This window comes from Mytilus edulis, chromosome 6 (genome assembly GCF_963676685.1).
Source record: "Mytilus edulis chromosome 6, xbMytEdul2.2, whole genome shotgun sequence".
Taxonomy (NCBI): domain Eukaryota; kingdom Metazoa; phylum Mollusca; class Bivalvia; order Mytilida; family Mytilidae; genus Mytilus; species Mytilus edulis.
Genome location: NC_092349.1, coordinates 12,294,605 through 12,312,560, shown reverse-complemented (window position 1 = coordinate 12,312,560; position 17,956 = coordinate 12,294,605). Strand labels below are relative to the sequence as shown.

The 17,956-nt window shown below is 32.4% G+C and overlaps 1 long non-coding RNA gene across 1 annotated transcript; it reads left to right on the top strand.

Moving 5' to 3' along the window:
• Positions 1-338: 338 nt before the first annotated feature.
• Positions 339-17,516, top strand: LOC139527116 (uncharacterized). The gene is made up of 7 exons (XR_011665270.1): positions 339-856; positions 1,898-1,995; positions 10,079-10,130; positions 12,446-12,906; positions 14,496-14,544; positions 15,326-15,374; positions 16,614-17,516. It is a non-coding gene; the product is annotated as an uncharacterized lncRNA (long non-coding RNA).
• The last annotated feature ends 440 nt before the right edge of the window (positions 17,517-17,956 follow it).

Genomic DNA, 17,956 nt, shown 5'->3' with positions numbered 1-17,956 from the left:
TCTTAAATTCATTTACTAATATTGAAAATTTTTAAATTCAGTTTTTCGGTATTTTTTTTTTTTTTTTTAATTAAGATATGTATTGCTGAACTGTTTTTATTCAGTATGTATACATCGACATTACGTAAGCCTTGATTCGTGAAAAAGATATTCTACACTTTAATATTCAAATTTTGTCTTTTGGTTTGCAACGAACAAACTTGAACCGCAAATATATTTTGTCTGAAATTTAATCTGTCGCTCATTGTCCTCGGTGATATAATTGGTTTAAATGGACATCGACATTCAAGGGATTAGAAACAAGCAAACAATTAATAATTACAAATACAAACGTCCTTGTAACAACAGTTTTAAATTAAGTAGGTCAATGCGCTTTTAACAGAGAAAGCATATGCCAATTATGACATGGACTGCCAATTAAAGAGTTCATTTTTTGTAACGGACAACTGACATCAAATAATCAATGTCTCTTTAATTGTTCGCTCTCGAATTATACCTGTTTAAATAATTAAGTACCATCAATGGAAAGGTGTTAATTCCACCTGTACATACATGTACAAGACTGAAAATTTAAATAGTTCTTCATACTGTATTGCACTCATGAATGAACATTGAACGGACAACGCGTTTGTGAAATATTAAGGATAAAAGAAAGATTTTCTAACAATATAACAGAGGATACAACACAAGCGCATTATATTAATTAGAATTCTGGACGTTATTGCTTTTACCTATAACTGGATTATTGCAAAGATCTGAGTAGTTTTATTTTCTTGACTGGATTATTTAACAGAGCAAGTGACTTTACTTCTTATTATTGTCTGGTTTTATCGAAGTTCAACGACAAAAGTTCAAGGTTAGTACTCAATTTCAATATCACGAGGAGGAGAGTAATGAAAAGTAAACAAATGATATATATATATATTCATTATTTGTTTTTTCTTAGTTCATAATATTTTAGGTTTAAACATCAACTATATAATAAAGTGACTATTACATGAATAATAATATACTATATCCATAGGCGGATTCAGGGGGACTGGGGTCGAAATATGGGACAAATTTGGTTGATTAGATAGGGAATCACTAAAGCATGAGTGCCCCTTTTTAGGTCAGTCAGCGCCTCCCTCTGATATTATCTTAAAGTTTGTATTTATGAACAACTTATATATCTGCCATGCAATCGGATTATTAACCTATTTAACGTTGGTCTGTTGGTGCTCTCCCACTTAAATATTTAATACCACCTTGAATTTCTAGCACTGCTCTTAATTTCCTCAGTGCTAAACATACAATTATATTTATGGATCATTACATGTGATATTACACAGATGAATAATTAAATTTATGGATTACATACATCGGATGATTACACAGATAATTTGTATTGCCAAATAAAAATAAAGATGTATACATAGTACACTTTTGTGCTGTTTAGAGAGTAACGATATCATAATAATATAATATACAGTCATTCATAAAGACTCATGCAATATATATGGTTAGAAAGTTCACAATTTTATCAGATCGGATCTTAAATCTTTTTTTAAATTTTATAAAGTTCAAAAACTAGAACTAACCTGAACGCAAAGGATTTAAATATTAAAGATTTATTACACTTAAACAACCTTTCAGGTAGCTTGAGCACTATATATAGTGTGTAAATAAACAGTGTTCTAACAATCACTTGTAAAATGTATACAACATGCAGAATAAAATAACTTATAAATCATTTAAACCATTTGTAAAGTGTGCATCGATTTAAAGAAAGATTTATGAGAGACTAAAGATATCATATATCTGAACATTTCTAATAAAGTTACTTTAACACACTACTGTGTGTAATAAAACATACCTGATAATTTAATTCATTTATCTAAAAACGTATTTATTTCAGAATGAGTCTAATGGTACTAGCATACAAACGATGGTTGATTGTCCCTTACTTATTCATTGTATTCTGTGTTTGGATAATGTACATGAAGTTTGGAAAAGGTTAGTATAAAATTCTGTTTTAACACTATCGGATGCAAAACACTTGCATACAACCAAGGGCGGATCCAGCCATTTGAAGAGAGAAGGGTTCCTAACCCAGGACAACTGCATGTCCCCATTCAAAGGCATTGATCGTCCCAAAAAAGGGGGGTTCAACCCTGGACCCCTCCACCTGGATCCACCACTGTACAACTGTTCTATATGAGTACATTTTGGTTAATCTTGGTTTATTGTGAAGTGGCATGCAGGAAAAAGAATTAAATATGTATTGAATGACGAGATTAGCTTCTATATGCAACTGTTATATTAAAAGTGTTTATTATGTGCTTACTGAGAAATGTGTCTAGAAATTCAACACAATCCTAAACACGTTTAGATCTAAAAAATGTAATACAAGCGTTTGATTTCTAAGCACGACTTTAACAGTGTATATCATATAAAAATGAAGATTTGGTATGATTGCCAATGAGACAACTCTCCACAAGAGACCAATTGACATAGTAATTTAAAACAAATATAGGTCACCGTACTGCCTTCAACAATTGAGCTAAGACCACACTTTATAGTCAGTACATTTTGGTAAATAATTGAGTAACATACAAGAACATGAGACGCACAAGTATTATATTAATTGATTCACGGCACTTTCAATTCTTTTGTGCTTTTTGTTGCGGTCAGTTTTTATTGATGGAGGAAGCCACCCGTAGTGCCCCGCCAGAACCACTGACCTTTCGGTAGGAAAACTTTCAATCCTAATCAATTTAGATTTGAGTGGAGAAGATTTGAGTCGAGTGCTTCGCAAAATTCGAGCATCGAACTCACAACCTCATGTTAAACCTGTGGTGACAGGCTAGTAATACAGTTGTTCGGCTCGACTCCCCCCCCCCCCCCCCCACACACACAAGTATTAGATTTAAAATGGTGGAGAGGGAAAGTGATAGATTAGGTGAAACGGTATATTCTGATGCTGGTATTGACATTGACATGACCGTCGAATAATTTTTTTATAAAAGAGATTTAATAGATAGGTCTTAATGCTTTCGATCCTCCCGGAGCGATTAAAATAAAGTTTATAATGCTTTCGACCCCCCCCCCCCCCCCCCCCGGAGCGATTAATCTAAAAGCTTGAAATAAAATACCGATTCTTGCCCATCAAGTTAAGACAGTATGTTTTTTTTACCTCGTTGTATTTATTTCATAAATCTTTATTTTGTTGTATTGCTGGCTATTCCTTTTTTTCTTTTTCTTTTTTAGGCGGGTGGTATTTCATTTCTATTCAAATAAATTCCTATCAGATATTGACTATCACAATTATTTAGAATAGAAACTTATGTATAAAAAAATCGAAATTCAAATGCGTTCTGCCTTTTGTTCATTGGATACATATATAATGAAGATGTGGTATGTTTGACAAGGAGACAACTTTTCATCCAAGTCACAATTCGTAAAAGTTAACCATTTTAGGTCCAAGTACGGTCCTCATACCGAACAGCAAGCTATAAAGGACCCTAAAATGTAAAACCAATCGAACGGGAAAACCAATGGGGTCTTATCCATATTATAAACGATTACGATAAACACTTATGAATCACATCAACAAACGTACAACATGTAATAAACAATTTCCCCTTTAAATCCCTAATGATGTTTATACCTTTAAGCGACTGATTCATTGAACCATATTGATGGCTGACTGCATTGTTGCTTGCTAAAACCTTAACGTCCAGTGGCAAATACTTCATACACTCAGGCGAATCTTAACAAAGAAAGTCGTGACAAAAATGTTGAAGAAGAATGAATTCATAATCTGATACTTCTCTTATTTTAAATATATTTCAAGGACACTTAAGAAGAATATATTTCCACGTGATTGTATAACCATTCTGTCTTATATCTAACAAAGAAAGTGTTGTAAAATTAATATTTTATAGATGTTAATTCAAAACCAATTCTATGGAACGCCATGACTGCCTTATGTTAATGATCAGCATTATATGCAGTGCTCACACCATTATATTAAGTGCTCACAACATTATATTAAGTGCTCACAACATTATATGCAGTGCTCACACCATTATATTAAGTGCTCACAACATTATATTAAGGGCTCACAACATTATATTAAGTGCTCACAACATTATATTCAGTGCTCACACCATTATATTAAGCGCTCACAACATTATATTAAGGGCTCACAACACTATATTAAGTGCTCACACCATTATATGAAGTGCTCACAACATTATATTAAGTGCTCACAACATTATATTAAGTACTCACACCATTATATTAAGTGCTCACAACATTATATTAAGTACTCACACCATTATATTAAGTGCTCACAACATTATATTAAGTGCTCACACCATTATATGAAGTGCTCACAACATTATATTAAGTACTCACACCATTATATTAAGTACTCACACCATTATATTAAGTGCTCACAACATTATATTAAGTGCTCACACCATTATATTAAGTACTCACACCATTATATTAAGTGCTCACAACATTATATTAAGTACTCACACCATTATATTAAGTACTCACACCATTATATTAAGTGCTCACAACATTATATTAAGTGCTCACACCATTATATTAAGTACTCACACCATTATATTAAGTGCTCACACCATTATATTAAGTACTCACACCATTATATTAAGTGCTCACAACATTATATTAAGTGCTCACACCATTATATGAAGTGCTCACAACATTATACGGTTTTTGTTGTATGATGAGATTGTTGTATGATGAGATTGATGTATGATGAGATCATTCGGTAAACATCGTTTTTTAGCGGAAATTACCGAATCAATAATTTGTAAATTACGGTAATGCCCAGCAAACAAATTTAAACAGTTATTAATGTTTGGTGCAAAAAAACTAGTTTGTGAATTTAAATTCTTTTAAGAATATAATTCGGACTACGCCGCATTTTTGCGCCTGTCCCAAGTCAGGAGCCTCTGGTCTTTGTTTTTCTTATATTATTTTAATTTTAGTTTCTTGTGTACAATTTGGAAATTAGTATGGCGTTCATTATCACTGAACTAATATATATTCGTTTATGGGCCAGCTGAAGGACGCCTCCGGGTTCGGGAATTTCTCGTTACATTGAAGAACTGTTGGTGACCTTCTGCCGTTGTTTTTTCTATGGAGTCGGGTTGTTGTCTCTTTGATACATTCCCCATTTCCATTCTCGATTTTATGCTAGTATACATAAAAGTCAAATTAGTTTCGACAATTTTCCACTTTTTCCCCCGTGAGTGATCCCTATCCATGAGAAAGAAGCCCCACAGAAACAATCAAGATCCGCCGTCAAAAGTAACTTTCCAGATAATGAAAAAAATATTCAGATATGAAATTTTCAACCTTTTAGATTGATCCTAACATGGGATATGGAAAAAAAATGGTAGCAAAAATAACAGAAATCCTCAGACTATAGACAAGCTTGTATGTGAGAAGAATTAGAACGCCAATCACAACAACGAGAAGAATTCACAGTAAAACAATACTAGAAGTTCTCCATTAATATAATTATATTACAATTATATATTGACATAATAATGAGTATCTTTTTTTTTGTGCTTCCGCTACAAAATAAATTGTGTGGACTTTAAATAAAATCAAAGAAGTGCTCAGCAACAAATAGCATTCCTCTTTTTTGTGTTGTTGCTATCATCTGGACCTAAACACAAATTTGAATCTTTTTTCGAGGTCCATTGTTATCAAAGAAGTGCGATCTAAAAGATATTTATTCTTATCTTACCTCCTATACATTTCTAGGAATATGATTGGTTAAAAGCGTCCTCGTGGAAACCGTGTATATTCAATATTAGGTTAGTTGGGAGGCGGGGCTTATTCCATACACGGTTAGTAGTGAAGTTATGTCCCTTTATATTCCATATAAGGTAATAAGGAGGCGGGGCTTATTTCATACACGGTAAGTAGTGGTGTTATGTCCCTTTAGAAAAACAAAACAGTACTGAGAAAAAATCTTAAAGACGAAGAAAGTGATGATCAAGTGAAATAAATTCAGAAAACACATTTAAATCTAACAAGTTGTCATTGTTGGCATCATGTTAATGCTAACTGTATTGGAGACTTGCTCATTTTGATAGGTCACTAGTCTAAATTTTACACGTTAAGGTAGTCGGTAAGATAAATTCGTTACATAGTGTGCTAGTGACGTAATACGGTATATATGGGGTCAGTAAATTCCATATGGGGATTCGAGCTTCGCTCTCACCCCATATGGAATTTACTGACCCCATATATACCGTATTAGGTCACTAGCACACTATGTAACTAATATTCTATGACTTGTAGTTGATTATATTTTGTATCTTAATGTACCTTAACCAGAATTAATTTAGGTCAAGTAGTTATCAAAGGTACCAGGATTATAATTTAGTACGCCAAATGCTTGTTTCGTCTACATAAGACTCATCAGTGACGCTCATATCAAAATATTTATACATCCAAACAAGTACAAAGTTGAAGAGCATTGACAATGACTCCTTTTTCATGGACAATCGTTACTATCCAATAATAGTAAATCATTCTATTTTACTCACAGTTTGTTTCAATCTTTACCTAAATGCAAAACTTAGATGCATGTTTTTTTTATTAGTTGTTAGTGGCTTTGAACTAGCTGTCAGTAATTGCGAGTACTCTCAGATCAGTACTTATAGTGTCTTTTTGTTGTTGGGATATAGAAGTAGCCGCCCACGTCTACTCTATTTTCTGGTAGATGGATTTATATTTGTACCCATCTGATGAGTTAAGCCTTTTACAACTGATTTTCATAGTTCGTTCTTATGTTGTTCTGTTACGCCACTGTCCCAGGTTAGAGGGAGGGTTGGTATCCCGCTAACATGTTAAAACCCGCCTCACATTCTGTATATGTGGCTGTCCCAAGTCAGGAGGTGCCTTTATTTCAGTGGTTGTCGTTTGTTAATGTGTTATATACATGTTAGTTTTTCGATCGTTTGTTTGTACATAAATTAGGAATGTTTTACGTTTATCATTTCGGGACCTTCTATAGCTGCATGACTATGCAGTATGGGCTTTGCTCATTGTTGAAGGCCGTACTGTGGCTGTTTAGTTGTTAATTTCTGTGATGTCATTTTGTCTCTTGTGGAAAGTTGTTTCATTATCAAGCATACCACTTTTTTTATATATATTAACCGTGCAAAATGACGAACAAACGTAGTAAACGTTTTTCATCCCCACAAACTCAGTTTTCATAAGAGATGATAACTTTAAATGAAAATAATGTTAAACTGGGTTTTGAAAGGGTAAAATTTATGGATTTTTTTGAAAAAAAGTGTTTCCAGATTTTGGAGAAAAAAATAATTTGTTTTTGATTCTGAGAAAAAAAAATTGATTGATTCACCCCTAGCTGCCAATATATGTAATGCTAAAATTGAATTAAAAAAAATATTTTCGACTTGTCGCGAAAAAAATAAAAATCAATAGCCCCCCCCCCCTTTCCCCCCCAAAAAAAATTAAATGGTTGCTGCCTAAAGTTATGTTAAACACCTACAATGAAATGCTTTAAACTGCATTTTCCATATCTGTTAGATACTTATTCATGTGAAATGACAAATTCTGAAAATGGATGCCAAAAATGACTCAATCATGACACTCAATCATGACATATATAAGCTAGCGTAATATGACGCTTATGTGTTATAGAAAGCTGACTGTTTTATTTAAAAGGTAATTAAGCTTTTTTTAAACTGAGTACGGACTATAAAGTGGCACCTTGCTAAAGTTCTTCAGTAGGAAATGAACTCGAGGAATATGTCATACAAATTTCCCTTCGATATTTCATTAAATAAACTTTTTATTATTTCACTTACATTTTGCCATTCGTATTTTTTACGACGAACAGAACTACTTTAATCATTCACTTCTTAGTTTCATCTTTTCCTTACTTATTTCAATCAGTTTTAAATATTGTATACTGCCTTATGATCACATGACTTTAATAACTGTTTAAAGTTTGCTGGGCATTACCGTAATTTACAAATTATGGATTCGGTAATTTCCGCTAAAAAACGATGTTTACCGAATGATCTCATCATACATCAATCTCATCATACAACAATCTCATCATCCAACAAAAAACGTATAATGTTGTGAGCACTTCATATAATATTGTGAGCACTTCATATAATGTTGTGATCACTTCATATAATGTTGTGACCACTGCATATAATGTTTTGAACACTTCATATAATGCTTTGACCACTGCATATAATGTTGGGAGCACTTAATATAATGTTGTGAGCACATAATATAATGTTGTGAGCACTTAATATAATGTTGTGAGCACTTAATATAATGATGTGAGCACTGCATATAATGGTGTGAGCACTTAATATAATGTTGTGAGCCCTTAATATAATGTTGTGAGCACTTAATATAATGGTGTGAGCACTGCATATAATGTTGTGAGCACTTAATATAATGTTGTGAGCACTTAATATAATGATGTGAGCACTGCATATAATGGTGTGAGCACTTAATATAATGTTGTGAGCCCTTAATATAATGTTGTGAGCACTTAATATAATGGTGTGAGCACTGCATATAATGTTGTGAGCACTTAATATAATGTTGTGAGCACTTAATATAATGGTGTGAGCACTGCATATAATGCTGATCATTAACATAAGGCAGTCATGGCGTTCCATACAATTGCATGTCATTTATACGTGTATTATGCTCTAATCAAATATTTGTTATGATTAAACAAACTCATGGCAGTGTATTTATTCAAACCAGTTTTCAACCTTCATTTTTTAAATGTTTCAAACAATTTTTAGATTTATAGTTTTAGCATAACTTAAATACATAAATGCCGTCAATTGCCAGAAAAATAAATTTATCATAGCATTTATTAGTTTACCAAAATATTTGAAAGCCTCTGAAAACTAAGCATTTTATAACAACTCCGTTCAATTTTACATGGTACATAATTCTAACGCTGTAAAACAAACTCAAGTCTGACAAAACTTTTATTTACTTTCAATAAAGATATTAGTACGAAGAACTTGTAAACTTACAATAAATATACTAACATCAATCAATTTTAAATACACCTGCAAGCCTTGGTACTTTAGACGTAACGTGCTAGACTTAAGCGCAAATTTTTCGAATTAAAATCCTTCTTCTTCAAACATCTTATCTAGTATTATAGGAATTAGTATCTTGAGGGTTTTATTTTCATTTGAAAGTAAATTATGACATACATTGTAGTTGAAACGTATTTTAAAAGAAGGTTCATAATTCTTGATTTTCATAAGATTTTTTTTTTAATTTTGTGTTTAAAATCAGATTATCCAAATCCTGCCTAATTTAAATCTGATGCAAAAGAAAGGGAAAAACATACATGAAATATTAATATATATAATAAATCTTAATCGACTTGGACTAGAGCAAAAATTATCCACGTGCAATTAAACGATAAGATTCGGAAGAAAAAAACGTTTATTCGTTATCTTAAGGGTCGATTTTATTGTGCAGGAGGATAGAGAAAAATGGTTTTAAAGGGTACATATATCAGAAATGTATGACCTCCCTCATGCAGACACTTAATAAATTAAACTATCTATGCCATGTATCACTTCTGACACTTAATTAATTAAACCATAGATGTGATACCCATAATTAAACTTATCCATGATGGCTTAGTATGGCCGTGTGTATCGTATCGTCAGAGAATATAATTTTTCGTTTGACGGTTTCGTGTCTAGTATCATTTGAAAAAAAACTTTTTGGTCTTTGTTCTTTTACAATAGCTTGATCGGTCATTGATACGTGTACTAAAGTTACATTCATGATATTTAAAGTACACAGTTTTTCTATAAATAATTAAGCTGTTTACATTGACATCCACCCGCCACCTTATAACTAAATTATAGGACATTTAAATTTTACATTATTTAACGTCCTAGTATTTGGCCGGAATTAATACACAAAGTTATATTTATATTTCTGTGTTTGAAAGTCTGAACAATAATTATAGTATTATTGTAAAATGCCGTACAATTTATCATTCTAGATTCGGATGTCGGTATACCTGGAAATAATACTACAGGACCACATTGAAAAGGGTAAGTGACATAATTATTTTTAATTATATTTAATCATCAAAAGTTAGATTGAAATAAGATCAATTTCAAAACATTTTATAAGGTTATATATAGAATCATACAATTAATGCAATATTTTATCAACGTCTCACCTTTTACAAAGCAATACACACCACATTGATTAAAATAAATTACACATTTATAAAAGCCATACGATAATATTATAATGAAACGTAAAGAAGAAAAAAACATACACTCATATCTATTATAATATATGATAGCTAAAGCAGCTCCCTGGTGGTTCGTGTTACAGCTAGCCGGTTTGAATGAGTGTGTAGCTATGTCAGCTATTAAAGAGTAATATCTTTAGTTAGCTTGCTTGCTAGCTGAACCGTGAAGTCATTGTTAGGTAAGGTATACTACCTTTCTTTCAAAGTAGCCTAGTCCGACAGACATATATATCGGTTATCTGTCGGACCATTCTACTCTTAGTGGAGGGTAAGTTACCTAACCTAACAATGACTTCACGGTTCAGCTAACAAGCAGGCTAACCAAAAATATTACATCTGCCTACACACTCAATGAAATTGGCTGTAACTAGTCTATAGTTTTCTTCGTAGTCGAATAGTGGTTGTGTCTTTGCTCTCACTCCTTGAAACACAGCATTTGTTAAATGTTATTATATTACTTCCCCATCTGACGAGTTTAATCTGATCTAACCCTAATATTAAAACAAAACGACAATAATGATCAGAATTTTACAATTTGCTTCTTTTCGATTTTTAAAAGAAACCATTCCTTAGTCTTGTATAAATTAAGTAAACTAACACATGCACTGAGTTTATTTACAATACAATCTTTGAACATTCAATATTTATGATAAAGCTGTTAAAAAAAGTCTGACAAGTTGAATCTGATCTTACTATAATATTTAAACCAAATGACATTTCAATATTTATACAAATATGTTTAAATAGTCTAGAGCATTATCCAAACATGGTTTTGTTGATATAGTTTTTAAGTATTACCTTTGGTTGCCTATATATATTAAAACAATGTTATTACTTTTTTTACAAAGTCTAGACTAGGTTAAAATGTGGAATGACAATTTACAGAAATGTGTATTTCCAATACGTGTAAAAGAACGGCGTATATTTTTAAAACAATGTACGCAAAAAAAAAAGACAGGATGACATGTTTTGTAAAAAAAAGTCAGGATCAACTAATAAAAAAAAAAAGGCCGGACTGAATAGATTGAAAAATAAAAAGGCAGGACAGAGATAACAACTCCATCCGCCTATAAATGAAATGACCGTATAGCCCCTTAGAGCAGATGACGACGTCAATAAATCAATTATAAACGAATATCTAGTTTTGGTTTCCTTTTTTATCCTAAATTTCAATATGAGAGCTTTACTTGGGGTATGATATGCATCAAAAGATAATACCAATAGCGAAGATATGGAAACTGATGTATTCTAATATATTTGTTAAAATCTTTCAATTTAAAAAAGAATGTGATATGATTGCAAATGAGACAGCTGACCACAAGATACCAACATGATACAGAAATTAACAACTATAGCTAGGTCACCGTACGGCCTCAAACAATGAGCAAAGCCCATGGTTTTTTTTCAATTTTGAAATGGCTAGTGCTATTTACGGGAATGTTACACAATCTTGTTAACCGAAGTTGTTTTCGCATGGTCGGTCATGTATTTAGTCCATCATTCTGCTTAAAAGAAAGGACTTGGTCTTGTCTTAGTTTTTTTGTACGCTAATACATACGAATCAGTCAGTGGCGGATCCAGGGGGAGGGTTCCGGGGGTTGGAACCCCCCTTTTTTTGGACGATCAATGCATTTAAATGGGGACATATAGTTGGAACACCCCCCCCCCTTTTTGTTCTGGGTTGGGACCCCCTCCCTTTAACATGGCTGGATCCGCCCCTGACAGTGTTAGTCATTTAAACATATATCACATTTATATAACCGGTTTGATATTAGATCAAATACGATTTCTTTTTCAAGAATTAGTGATGATGGTTTGATTTGAAAGTGTCCATTAGCATTATCCACATTATTTTCTGTTTCTTTGAACATATTATACAATATTTTGCAATTCGCCGTTTCAGAATCTAATGCATCCTGGGTAATATTTTTAAAAGCGTACACCAAAACGTCCTGATTGGTTAAAACTGTCATAAACAATGGAATTTAACCAATGACGTAACGTTACTTTCATGTTGGGGTACGAACAATGGAATTACCCATGATGCTTTAGATTCTGAAACGGCCAATTAACGACATGTGTCAATAACGGTAATTATACTTTCAGGCAAACGGTAGGAGAAGATTGGATGAACGCAAAACAGCCGAGTTCTCGCTGTGGATACCAAGATAGGGAACGAAAGGATCATAGAGAGGGATCTTTCCTAGGATGAAGTGATTGGTTTGCCAAAATAAGAACTTGCTATAATAGTTAACTAAATGCCTGGTTAACTAATTTTAAATACAAGAAAAACAACAAACGAAAGATTTACGTTTGCACATGTTAGCTGCATGAAATCCTGCCACAGTCTTCAAATGCGTACATATGATTGAGAGCGAGAGAAAAAAATCGAACTAAAAGAATTTATCCTGTATGTACGACAGTGAGAGTAAATGTTAACTTTATTTACTGGTCGAAAATCCTCTCTGTACATGAGTGAGATTTTAAACCGACGTTGGATGATATTGCCGTTTCTGTTCCTGACATTGTTTGTGTGGCTGGCATACATGTATTTCGGACAGGAAAGGGTAAGTGGTTATGTCTACCACTGTAACCGGAGGTCCTTGGGTTTTTGAGAATATGGTTGTAACTTCCTCCTAGCCACCAGTCACACTTTATATTAGTCTGACGTCAATTATTTTCAATTCGGGGGGGGGGGGGGGGGGGGGGGGGGAGGAGGAAGTTTAAAGTTTTTTTTATTGAAAGACTGATTGCAAAGCATATATGTGACCCGCCATGACATTTGCAAGCTTATGGAGGTAGAACGTCATTGTTAGAAAAATTATAATTATGATAAATATCGAGATTCAATGAAATACGTATTTGTGAAGAAGAGATAAACACGTTCCTTGGCTTCTTTTTTGCTGACGCCGAACTATACATCATATATAGTTTTGTGAAGAAGTCTTACTTTATCGTTTGAAGTGAAAAATATTTGAATCTACCATTTTAAATTGATACAAAAAAAAAATCAAATTTCTGCTCTATAGATTTCCTATTATATATGTCAAATATATATATATTTACGTGATTTTACTATTTTGCTTTGTACGAGGGGGAGATAATCCGTAAATAAACAAAACATCAGATTTAACATTTCGAAAAAGACTTGAGAACGTGTTTATGCTTTAAACTGGAGAATGGAAACGGGGAATATGTCTAAGAGACAAATACCTGACTAAAGAGCAGCACATTCGGTCCTCCACACAGAGAAAAAAAAAATCCGAAGCCGGAGGCAGGTTTATTTTTTTAGTGGCAGTGCACATTACTGGTTATAAACGTTTAACTTTCCAAGACAGTATCAGTGTTCAAGTGTTGCTATTAAGACATTGTAACCACTTTTTTTTAAAATCATCAAAAGGGGTATATTCCATGTACAATGAGCATACTGTAATCTATCCTTTAACTTTCGGAACCTAGCAATTAAACAACGAATTAAAACTAATTGCAATATTTTTATTTTATTGATGTCATATGAAACAAGTGACTGGTAAAAAATAATTTTTATCAAATTCTTAAACCAAAATTGCATGTATTATATCATAAACTTAGTCTTCTTTGCACGATTTTATCATTTATTACGCAAAAATATCGTATAGTTGTATTTTTTGTCTCTGTCTGTTATGATTTAACAAATATGGCAGCTAATTAATTGCCGTGTTTTGAAGCCGTAGTTTACCAATTGTCACCTTATAGAAAACTATCAACAAAGAAGCATTGATACTGAGAATGTGTATAACATGAACAGTCATATAATAGTTTATTACAATGACAGATAATGCGTATTGCGATCACTGGATTTTTATGAGAAGGGTCACGCTTAGATCACTTGCATACGGAAAATATGTCGGCGAATTGCATCCTGGAAGCAAGCAATTAAAAGCAGTAACTTAAAACTTCTTCTAAATGTGGATAAATTAAAAGTATTTCTTCAAAAATAATATATGTACATAAGTTTTATAATGAAAACTATTCATTTAGTTATAAAAAAACATATGCATCATTTTCTTTTTTTACTTTGCGGTTTCATGAATTTTGGATCAAGGTTTTAGAAATTCAAATAATGACATATTTGAAGTGAACCTAATGTAAACATGAGTTATTCTCTTTTTTTCAGATGCAAAATAAATTGTCAGCTTCCGAGAATCCTTTCAAGCCTTTAATTGGTAAGATATAAATATCAACTACTGAGCAGCCGTCTTTTCATACGGATTACTATCACGTGGTAGTATTTGGCCTCGTTATCATAATTCTTTCACAATAAAGTACACAGCAGGACCAATCGTTTTAAGGCCGACCGTGCAAGGGCTCTATAGCCAGTCAAGGTCGTTAAAAATTTCCATTTGTTGTCGTATTTAGATCACCGACCATGCAAGGGCTGTATAGACGGTCAAGGTCGTTTAAAACTTCCATGTCGTTGTATTCATTGAGTAATCAATCAACGAATTGTTGAAATTAAGGGGGATTTTCAAAACTACTAGATAAGAGTTTTTATATGATTTAAAATTAAGGGTGGTATATATACAAAAGCTAAATGTATATCCATTAAAATTTCCTCTAAGATCACTCGTCAAACAACTAATTAACCAAAACAGAATCTTTACAGTTATGTAAAATCTGTTAATTTATTTGAGTTGCTGGTTGTATTTTCCCGTATTTAGCGAGAAATGAAAGCGATTTATATGAGGTTTGAGGATGCACATATTAAATGTTGATTCAATAGTATAGTTGTGTTTTAAAGCAACAAATATCTTTAAAAATGATGGAAGATACTTTAAGAATGTCAAGCAATAATACCAAGACAACCATATATTAATTGACTTATAGAATAATTCCACTATAATTACATGTATGTTATTGTAGATTTAAGCATTAATATGTGGGAAATTATAGACATACTATGGAAAACTGTCTTTTTTTATACTAACTTGTAGATTTTTCTTGTAGATTTTTTGAAGAAGCTCTATAAAGGTTTAGCATAATGACATTTCAAAGTGTAAGTAGATCTTACCATGATTATGTAAATTCATTGATTAAGTAGATCTTACCATTATATAAATTTATCAATGAAATAACACGTTATAAATGTGTTGATTCCAACTCTTATATGAAGTTATCGTAATCACGTTCACGGAACCCCAAATATTTAAATGCTATAGATTAATAAATATCTTTTGAAATACTTCAATAGCTTTATGACAAAAAGTCAAAAATGTAAAAGATAGCTACTAGAATTCCCATTGGCATTGCAAGCAATAATGGATGCTGACCTTGTCCGTGAAATTGCCATAAAAAAGCGTTTGAAGCGTTCTTCAATTTTCGACATGTGTGCTGGAATTGTTTTTATGGAAACGGCAGCTATTTTGAAAATTCCAAAGTCAAATGTCAAATCTATGGCAGTCATTATTTCTGTAAAATTTCAACAACGTTTTTAGAGAATTTTTTATTTTTATCAGTTTTAAAGTCTTTAAATTAACATCTACAGGTCACCGTGCGGCCTTCGACAATGAGAAAAGCCACCGTAAAACAATTCAAACGAGAAAACTAACGGCCTAATTTATGTACAAAAAATAAAAGAAAAAAACAACCACTAAGATTAAAGGCTCATTCATACAGAATGTGGCGGGGTTAAACATGTGAGCGGGATCCTAACCCTCCCCTTACCTAAGACAGTGGTGTAACAGTACAACAAAATAAAAGAACTATAAAAATCAGTTGAAAAATGCTTAACTCATCCGATGAATACAAATACAAATACTAGAGTGGACGCGGCCGGGTACTTGTATCTCCCAACAAGTTGAGTCAACGAAAATACACTATAAGTAGAGACCTCAGATTACTCACAGTTACTGACAGCTAGTTTACAACTAATAAAACAAATCATGCATCTCAGACTAAATTATCAATCAGTACACATTCAACATCCAATGGATTTAGTGTCAAGACGTCATAAACAGAGAAAAAACAAGATACCTTGTGCAATGCCAATATACAGGTATCGTCAGATCGTAGATCCTTGAATATGTATATGCATATAACAATAATATTTAGTTTGTTTTCAATTTACTGATAACAAAATCAATATTAAAACCAAAAAAAACTATATTCAATGACCTAGTTACAGTGTTGAGTTGGTAACCTTTTAAGAATAAGTTTGTTAAAGCATATTATAGAATAAATATAATTCAGGCTAATATATGACATCACTCCTTACAATTGTTGTTATTGATTTCAGGATCATCGCCTTCACAATTTTAAAATTGAAGCAAAAAACTCGGACAACCTAGCTTACATATGAGGTTCTCATGACATTGAGACAAACTATACAGGAACTTAGAAGGGATTTGCATTTGACAATTCAGTGGACTTATGTTTACCAACAGCGAAAGTCGTCGCTTTCACTGAGAAGAAGATGGAAACAATTATTTATATACTGTGATATTTATTTTTATACAACGTTTTATACAATCGTGCATCTTCTCTAGACAAGTGTTATGATCCACTACCCTCCTCTCCACCTTGGGCGGATTGAGAGATAATTTCGGATCCACAAAGTTATGATTTTCATTGGTTGCAGTCGTTACAGCTGCATCCAATCAAAAAGTGCCTTTAACACGATCACGTGTAAATGTAGAAAATGTACTTGCTGAGGGTGCAAAAACTCTTTACCCCCAAAAACATTCGACGATATTAAATGACACACACACACACTTCTTTTTTTAGTTCGAATTAAAATCTAACTAATAGAAGTTCATTCATATGTTTCTTGCACTAACGTTGGAACGTCAAATTACTAATTTTCGTTACCTGCTTCGCCAAGTTTGTAAACTGTAGACGCTACTATACGGTGTTTGCCCCTCCACACTGAAGAGAGTTCAAGTGCTACCATTGGTCAAGAAGAATGTCTGACTTTTATAAATACGGTGGAGTTGAGGGTAGTGGATCGTTGGCTAGCGGAGATGACAATCGTGCTAATTGCAATTATTGATAATAATTTAATGCATTTTTCTGTATATTTTGATACTAATGAAATTAAGTATTTATACATTGAAAATTAACATCGTAATGTTATATTGTCTTACAAATAAAACAATTATACCTTTTTAAAATACAAGAGTAAGTGACGTCAAATAATGTACCTCTTGTGTTGTATTATTTTTAAAGAAGTGAGCAGATTTGTAAAAAAACCAAAGCATAATTATTAGTACAAATAGTTTGCTCAATGATGAATATAGAAAAATATTGTCTGTAGTAACCATGCAAATGGAACAGTTCCAGAACACTAATACATATATACAAAACTTAGCCTACCTGTAGAATTTATCTCTTTATATTTCAAATAATGAGAATTATAAATTTAACAATTAAAAGTTCAATTTGTATCAAAAATAATGGTTTACGTTTTCTCCAATTATCTTTGTCGCTTACTAAATGTATGATACGAAAATTTAATTTTTCTTTCCGAATCTAAAGTGTTAATATTAGGATCTTAAAGCAATTGAAAACAAAAGTTCTGTCCCGAATAATAAGGGTATCCCTTTGTGCTTAATGATTTTTAATATGAACATCCAGTGTAAC